Raw genomic sequence first — 9,134 nt, forward strand, 5'->3', positions numbered from 1 at the left:
AGGTGGTTCGGAAATCCAAGATGCCGACTTCCGGTTTGTCGATATTCCTTAAAAACCCTTACAATGTGGGTATTTTCGGAATGGGATTGATGAGTAGATGACGGAAAACGATGTTTGAAGTGGTTCGGAAATTCAAGATAGCGACTTCCGGTTTATCGATGTTGCTTAAAAACATTTACAATATGGGTACGGGATTGATGAGTATATACCGGGAAATTATGTTTGAAAGCGCTTCAAAAATCAAAATGGTGAGTTCAGTTGTATCGGTATTCTTTGACGATCATTACGATATGATTATATATCGTTTAAAAAAGGTTATGCTTCTGATAAAGGTGTTTCCTGCTAATCATTATTGTTTGAATATTGTACTATATTTTCGAAATGACCATAACAAGTAGACATCTGAACAGCTATAATAATTTATTATTGTTATAGTTATATTGTATGCTTTCAATATTTTATTGAACAACTGGAAGTCTCAATCTAATATTTGGAAGCAACCACAAACATTATAATTTGGTTTCAAATCAACGACCGTGTTCTCCAATTTTTTTTTATTTTCAGTGTTACACTTATAATTTCAGTTGTTTTAGTGTACGTGATAAAGTCGAAAAAAGTACTGTTACTCTTATCACGACACATTTCTTTTTATTTAAACTTGTCAAAACCTCATTTCAACTGGCCCGTCGGAATATGATATTGTAAGGATATTTAAGGAATATCGATAAACCGGAAGTCGCTATCTTGGATTTTGAACCGACTCCAAACATCATTTTCTTGCACCCACTTATCACATCCGTTCCGAAAATGGCCATGTGATTGGGGGTTTCCACATTCATTACACAAAACTTTTTTTACGAACAAAATCCCAAATAACGTAAACTTTTTTACGAACTACCTCCATTTACGAACCCCCGTTTAGTTCGTACATGGAGGTTTCGGTGTATATTAAAATCAATATTTTAATTCTGAACCGTTAGTACAAAGTTGATACTTTTACGTGGAATTTATTTTCATTTTAATCGTACTATCACCACACAAGTGACAACGAGTCACTTACTCAAAATTGATGTAGGAGAGACCGGGGCGAAAATGACCACTTTTGGTCTTGCGCAAAAAATTGTGCAGAAAGTTATATTCCCACTCGTGAAGTTTTATACTGTTGGTCACATTAAACATGACAAAATATTGAGTATGAAAGAATTTTTTGGCCTTATTGCTATTGTACAACTGTTTCGTACATGAAAAATATCATTTCACCTGAAAATTACTGATTTTTGCAAACAGATATGAAAAATTACGAGAAAAAGATATGTGAAATAAAATGTAATTGTTTGTGAGCTAAGATCAAAATTTAAATGAATAAAAAACTTTTCGCCCGTTATTTGATTCACTATCTGGCACAGGGAAGCAATTCGAAATGCATGAGAAATTGCTGTCACTTGAGCGCACAATTTTTTTAATAACTATTTATTGGAATATGAGTTGAAATTAAATTATAAAGATTTAAATTGGGTGTTCAGCCACAAGTGGTGACTTTTCAGCCCTATTATATACATGATTTGGTTGATACCATGAAGACATCATTTGCTTCCGCAATTCTGAGATTTTTGTGTAGGGAAAATTCTAAACCGACTTGTATTGTGCAATGGGGAAAAGGAACTTATATACTAACTTACTAACTAATACACAGAGCGAATCGATTCAATTGAAGATAGCATCGATTTTCGTCGGAATTTACTTATAATATTATGTGACATTACATCTAATGGTTCTATATTTGTGAGTCTGTGTAACTCATTTGTACTAAACCAGAGAGGACGCTTCAAAATCCTTTTCAGAATTTTATTTGAAGCGTTTGCTTCCTGGTGGAACAACAACTTGACCAAATTGGTACTGCATGAAGCATGGCTGATCTGAAAATTTGTTTATGAATTAATAATTTGTTTTTAGACAGAGCTTAGAATTTCTGTTAATAAGAGGATATAAACATTTAATATATTTATTACACTTTGCCTGGATTCCTTCAACGTGATCCTTGAAAGTGAGTTTTTTGTCATACGTTAAACCTAAGTATTTAGCTTGATCGTACCATGTCAATTCCAAGCCATTCAATTTGAGAATGCGATTATTGTTTGGCTTAAGAAAAGAAGCTCTTGGCTTATGAGGAAAGATAATTAATTGCGTTTTTTCTGCATTTGGTTTAATTTTCCATTTTGACAGTTAAGCACTGAAAATATTTAAACTTCTTTGTAGGCGACTGCAGATCACTCTTAGATTTCTACCTGTGGCTAACAGACTTGTGTCGTCACAGAATAGCGATTTCTGACAACCAACGGGTAGATTTGGAAGATCAGAAGTGAAAATATTATACAAGATTGGAGCTACGCTCGAACCCTGCGGAACACCGGCTCGTACGGGTAGCAATTCAGATTTACAATTCTGATAGTTAACCTGAAGAGTACGATCAGTTAAATAATTTTGAATCATTTTGATCAAATAAATAAGTAATTGGAAATCAGACATTTTTGCTATTAAACCTTTGTGCCAAACACTGTCAAATGCTTTTTCTATGTCTAGAAAAACAACTCCAGTGGATAACCCAGAAGATTTATTGGCTTTTATCATGTTCGTTACTCTGAGCTTCTGAGCAAGTTTTTGAGCTTTTTCGCCATTCGTAAGAAGTATATGATTTCCTTCCTCGAGAGCAGGAATTGGTTTCTGAGGTTTCTTAAGAACCTTAGAAAGTTTCCAGAAAGGTTTAGAATATGATTTAATTTGTTCAACTTCTTTAGCGAAATTTTCATTTCGCAAAAGAGTAAATCTATGTTTAATTTCTTTTTGTAAATCCTTAACTATGTTTTTCATAGCAGGATCACGAGAACGTTGATATTGACGTCGACGAACATTCTTCAACCGAATGAGCAATTGAAGATTGTCATCGATGATAGGAGAATTTAATTTAGTTTGAGCTTTGGGAACTGAAAGATTTCTAGCTTCGATAATATAATAAATCAAACTATCAATTGTTGTGTCGATGTCCGCAGAATTTTCTAAAATAGTTTCATGATCCACATGATTTTCAATGTGAGACTGTAATCCAACCAATTAGCTCTATGATAGTTGAATATAGAACTAATTGGATTAATTATAGCTTCGTTGGAAAGTCTGAATGTTACAGGAAGATGATCTGAGTCAAAGTCAGCATGTGTAATCGGTTCACTACAAATGCGACTTTGATATGTTAGTACCAGATCAATTGTAGACGTGTTTTTCGCGGAAGAGAAACAAGTCGGATTACTGGGATGAAAAACTGCGAAGTAACCAGCTGAGAGTTGATTATGAAGTATTTTACCATTACTGTTATTTTGCCTACAATTCCACTGGACATGCTTAGCATTTAAGTCCCCTATTACGAAAAATTTCTGTCGATATCTTGTGGGTTTTTGCAAATCGCCTTTAAATAAATTTAATTGTTCACCGGTGCATTGGAATGGCATATATGCTCCAGCGATGAAATAAATTCCATGAATGGTTTCAACTTCGATTCTCAAGCTTTCAATAACTTTAGTATTGAAAGAAGGTAAAATTCGATGTTTAATTTGCCGTTGGACAAAAATGGCAACTCATCCACCCATTCCAGTAAACCTGTCAAATCGACGAACTACATAATGTGGATTACTTTTCAATTTGACATTTGGTTTGAGAAAAGTTTCTGTCACAATGGCAATATGAATTTTGTGAATTTTGAGAAAATTTTAAAATTCATCTTCACTCGATTTCAAAGATCGAGCAATCCAATTTAAAATATTCAAATAATTATTTAACATCAGTGGCGTCTCGTCCTCATGTGCACCTCGTGCACTGCACAACCGGTCGAATTGAAGTAATGAGCTGCGTCCCCAACCCCATCCAAACTCAATTATTTTTTGTGGAATCTTTATTTATTCGATGAAAGCAGGTTGGATCGCACTAAAATTGCGTGTATTTACACGCATCTCATATACACCTGACATAAAAGTTCGTGTGTCTTTTCCGTGCACACGAGTTACTGCACAGATTCAAGAAGAGGAAGAATTGAATTAGAAAGCTCAGCTCTGAGATTTATATGTTTAATAAAAAATCCCATCCGAAAGTATATCGTTATCTCATTGTATTGAAAAAAACACAAACGAATCTCCATTCCTCAATCTTTAGTTATCACTTACAACGAACTGTTACATCTCCTATCATACCACATAAGCAGTGCACAACTAGTCAATTTTGTCACGAGACGCCACTGTTTAACATCACTGTTAAATTTTAAATTCATTATAATATTATTTGCGAATTGCCATCCGATTTGAAATGCTTCAAAAAGTGATGAAGTCGAATTCATTTGGATGATCATTTGAAAAAGTTGATCTTGTAGGTAGATCATTTTATTTTCAGTTATATCGCCTAAATCAACTTCATTTAACGAAGCGAATGGCATTGAAGGAATATTTGTAGGTAGACTGCCATTAGAAGAAGATGATATGGCCGATCTACCTATTAATAAATTGTTTTCGTTAGAAGATGAACTGCAAGGCGGTTCTGCGTTTTGATTATTTACATTAGAAGAATTAAGTGGTAGATTTCTACCCTTTATACTAGCATAAGTGACATTAGAAGAAGATGATGACGAGGTCGATCTACCTGTCAATAAATTGTTTTCGTTAGAAGACGAATTGGAAGGCGTATCTGTTTTTTGTTTTAAATTCGAAGAAATAAGTGCCTTAGAAGAATTAGGCGTGGCATTTGTAACGGTTTTTTGATTTTCAGGTATGTTCTGTAAATTTAAGGTCGTTGATTTGACTTGTTGTCTAAGCGAACGAGCGTTTAAAATTTTTTCCCTGACAGGACATTTAAAATAATTGGATTTACGAATTCCATCGCAATTTGAACATGAAAATTTATCATTGGTTTCATTCATTGGACAAACGTCTTTCGAATGCGATTTACCACAATTCAAACACCGTATATCCATATGACAATTTTTGGTTCCATGACCGAAGCCTTGGCAACGACGACATTGCGTTAAGTTTGCAATACGATTATGCCGTTTATAATGTTCCCAGTGAATTTTAATGTGGGAAATGAAACGTACTTTTTCTAAAGTTTTCAAATTGTTTACATCACTTCGATTGAAGTGTATTAGGTAAAGTTCATGGGAAATTCCAGAGCGTGGTTTAGAAGTACCATTCGCTCTTTTTTTCATAAGTATTACTTGGGAAGGGGCAAACCCAAGCAATTCTTTTAGTTCATTTTTAATTTCATCAGTACTTTGATCATTTGATAAACCTTTCAAGACAGCCTTGAAGGGTCTGTCTGATTTAATATCATTTGAATAAAATTTATGAAGTTTCTCGGACAAATATCGGATAAGACGTTCGTAATCTTCCAATCCATAAACCAAGACTCGACATTCTCCTCTTCGTCCGATTTGAAATGAGACTTTTACTTCCGGGAGAAAAGTAGAAAGCTCAGTACGGAATGCTTTGAAGTCGGAAATCATCACCGTCACTGGTGGCATAGATTAATGTTTCTTCCCAGAACGACAAGCGTCCATTTTGGGAATTTTTGAAGAATTTTCTTCTATGTCGCTACAATCGGATTCAGGAAGAATCTCGTGAATATTGTTACACGGCATAGAATCAACGGAAGGGAAATCCGTCCGTTGTCTTTTATTTTTACATTCAGATTCTATAAGATCGTGAATGTGATTAGAAAAATGTTGAACAACGGATTGTTATTTATTCCGTATTGAATTATTTTTAGCCTTAGGCTTGTTGCCTTTCCGTTTGGACGCAGGCATTTTTGAAATGAATAAATTTTAAATTAAATTAACTAGGCTAAATTAGTCTTCGATTAGACTCCTAGTTTGGAAAAGTCTTGATAAAGACTGATTTTGTGGTAGTCTTAATAAAGACTGATTAGTTCGAATAATAGTTCTTTGAATAACTAGCCTTAAAAAAGGCTGATTATTTTCTTAGTCACTCTAATATATCTTAGTCACTCTAATATCACTCTTTGTATAGCCTTGAGAAAGGCTGACTAATTTTTAGTCTTTAAAAAGACAGATAGTGATTCAGGTAGCCTTGAAAAAGACTGAAGCCTTGAATCAATGAAACTCTAGATAGCCAGAAAAAATTTCCAGGAGCCAAGAGCTATACGCGTGTGGTGCGAACGACTGTTCAACACCGACTGTTTGATTTATGAGTATTTTTGCACAAGTCATGGCGAGGTGCAAATTTTTATAAAAACTTACTGATAAATTCTCATAGTTGACAGACTTTATGAGTGGATATATAAATCTACTTTAAGACTACTAGTCACCACTTTACGATTCCGAAAGCACCGACAATAGTGAAGCAAAGCTCCAAAAATGGAACTCACTTCGATTTCGCAGCAACGGTTAAACCGATTTCACAAATCATGATTCAAATCAAAGCTCTTATTGTCATATAAGATACTATGCAATTTCATCTAGAACCGACTTCCGATTCCGAAATTATAGAGCGATGAGTGTTAAAACTTTCAAACTGTCATATAAAATGATGCAAAACCGGTACGCATCGGTATCTGCTGGTACGGAAGAAGAAAACACCACTGTCTAGCACACGGTGTGTTTTGCTCAATTTTGTATAGCGTGCAGGCTTGCCACATTTGAAAAAATTTTAACTGACAAAACTAACAAATTAAAAACGTTGTGATAGTTTATACCCAAAAAAAAGTTTTTGATTTTATTCAAGATTGAAAAAAGAATTCTTGACAGAATCTTTTAGTGATGTTTTTGAAAACATATGTAATATGAGAAAAACATCACAGAAACTACTAAGTAGATTAAAAACGGGTTTTTATTTATATGGAACAGTATTATTCAAAGTTTTATCAATTGAAACAATTGTAAATTCAATTATGATAGTTGGGACCCAAGGCACCCACCAAGCAGGGTGCCTTGGACTAAATGTCAACAAATTTTCAAGCTCAATTTTTATGTAGAAATTACAAAAAGATCTGTTCACAAAAACTTCACAATTATGATAAGCTGGAATACTAAAATGCCAGAGTGTGGAATTTTTAAATAGCTTTGATTTAATGTTTAAAAAAAATGTCAAGTGAAAATTGATCCAAGACTGCCGACTCTTCCCTACTCGAAAATAATGCTGAGCTCCATGAAATCAGCAAGGTTTTGTAAAAAACAACAATAAATTTATGAGTCAGACCGAGTCTAGTGGCCATTTTTGCCCCACCGATACGTTTCGAATTTTCGAAGTCATAACACAAACAAAAGTTTTTTTTTATCATAAAAACAACTAGGAGTCAAGACTAATTCTGCCCAGTTAAATTATTTACTTCAGAAAATGTTTGGACCCTTCCAGAAAGGTGGTATGTCTATGGATTAAAAATAGAAGATTACGTATTATTGAACCACAGCTAACAGGTTTAAAAAAAAAATTTCTAAATTTTGGGTAAATTTTGAATTTGCTATACGTTGGAAACAAGGAGCTCGCTACTGCCACCTACTCGGCTATTCGCCTCGACTAGCAAAATTGTCCTGCATATTATAGAAATATTACAACTATAACGATTTGAGCACTTCTTACACGATTTTCATAAGTGTAAAGACAACTTTATTGTAGTTTCAATCGCACGTGAATTCGGGATCGGGACAGACCAAAAATAAACCTGTGATTTTAACCAACAGCAAAACCAAAATCTTGTGTGAAGTGAATGTAGCAAAATAGTGTCTCATGTGAAAGCGGCACCCAAAATATTCAATGACTCAAAATAGACTAAAATGACCAGAGATAATTGTCACTCTCTACTCATAAGCTTCAGCTTCAGTAGTTCCAGAATTGTGCTCTTTTGATAATTTACCCTATCAGTCATTTTCGGTTTTCAGTGAAAACCGTATACTGTGCAATGCCGTATTCAATCGAAGCTTCGAAATCAATAATTACAGAAAACGATTCACAATGATTTTTACCCGTTGGTGTTCTCATCCATACTAGTTTTGGGTTTCAAAGAGGTTCTGAGGTGTAATTACTTCGATGTATCATATTTTAGACACTCTTTATAGTTAAACGTAACAGATTTTCATTATATCAATGAAAGAATGAGAATTGAAATGTAGTAGGGGAACTAGTGACGTTTGCATTGATACTCTTTTTTGTTTCAATGAGATAAGAAAATGCTTCGTCTCTTTTTGTTTGTTTTGGACGCGATCATTTTCGAATGAGACAAGAAATAAAACGAATATGAGGCCGTTCGATTGGATTCTTTCATTAAGATTGTGTGAGCATTTTAAGCTCTGTTTAGAAGGACTGTAGGAGACGTTATCGTGTTCAATTTACCCCAAGTTCCTTTTTCTTCCACAAATTTACACAAAAAAAGTTCTGCTGATCGGTGTTTGGGCATATTATGGTAAGCCAAGTTAGTACTATGTTACGCATCTAACCCCACAAATTAATTACCAGATAGTTTTCATGATCCCATGAATCGTGAAACATCGTTTTACCCCAATTATCCCTTAAATCCCTCTGAAGCAGATTCAATGCGACCTATCAATAAGGGTCAATATTACGTAGAAAACTTCAGTGATCCAAGTACGAACAAAGGGAATGACAGTACTAGCTCGTTTAACCCGTTTTACCCCAATTAATTACATAAATCGATTCATTGGGTAAACTTTCTTTTGCATTTCGAAAGGAGGCTGATTGCGGTTGATTTAAATCGACTGATATCACGTAGAAAGCCCTAAAAAGAAGGTTATAAATAGATTCAACCACATAAATAATGTTATACTTTCTTTTGCATTCCGAAATGAGGTTGATTGCGGTTGATTGAAATCGACTGATTTTACCAAAAGGCCCTAAAAAGTAGATTAGAAATAGATTCAATGACCGCACGAATCATGTTATACCGTTTTACTCCAATTTATCCTACCAGTATTGGGGTAAAACGCTGTTTCATGCGGTCATTGAATTTAATTGTAATCTACGATTTTGGACTTTCTACGCAATATCAATTGGCTTTAATCAACTGCAATCAGCTCACAAGAAAGCAAAATGGAGTAAAACGATACAACAAGTTTCCTGCTGTCATTTAAA

This window comes from Malaya genurostris, chromosome 3 (genome assembly GCF_030247185.1).
Source record: "Malaya genurostris strain Urasoe2022 chromosome 3, Malgen_1.1, whole genome shotgun sequence".
Lineage (NCBI taxonomy): Eukaryota > Metazoa > Arthropoda > Insecta > Diptera > Culicidae > Malaya > Malaya genurostris.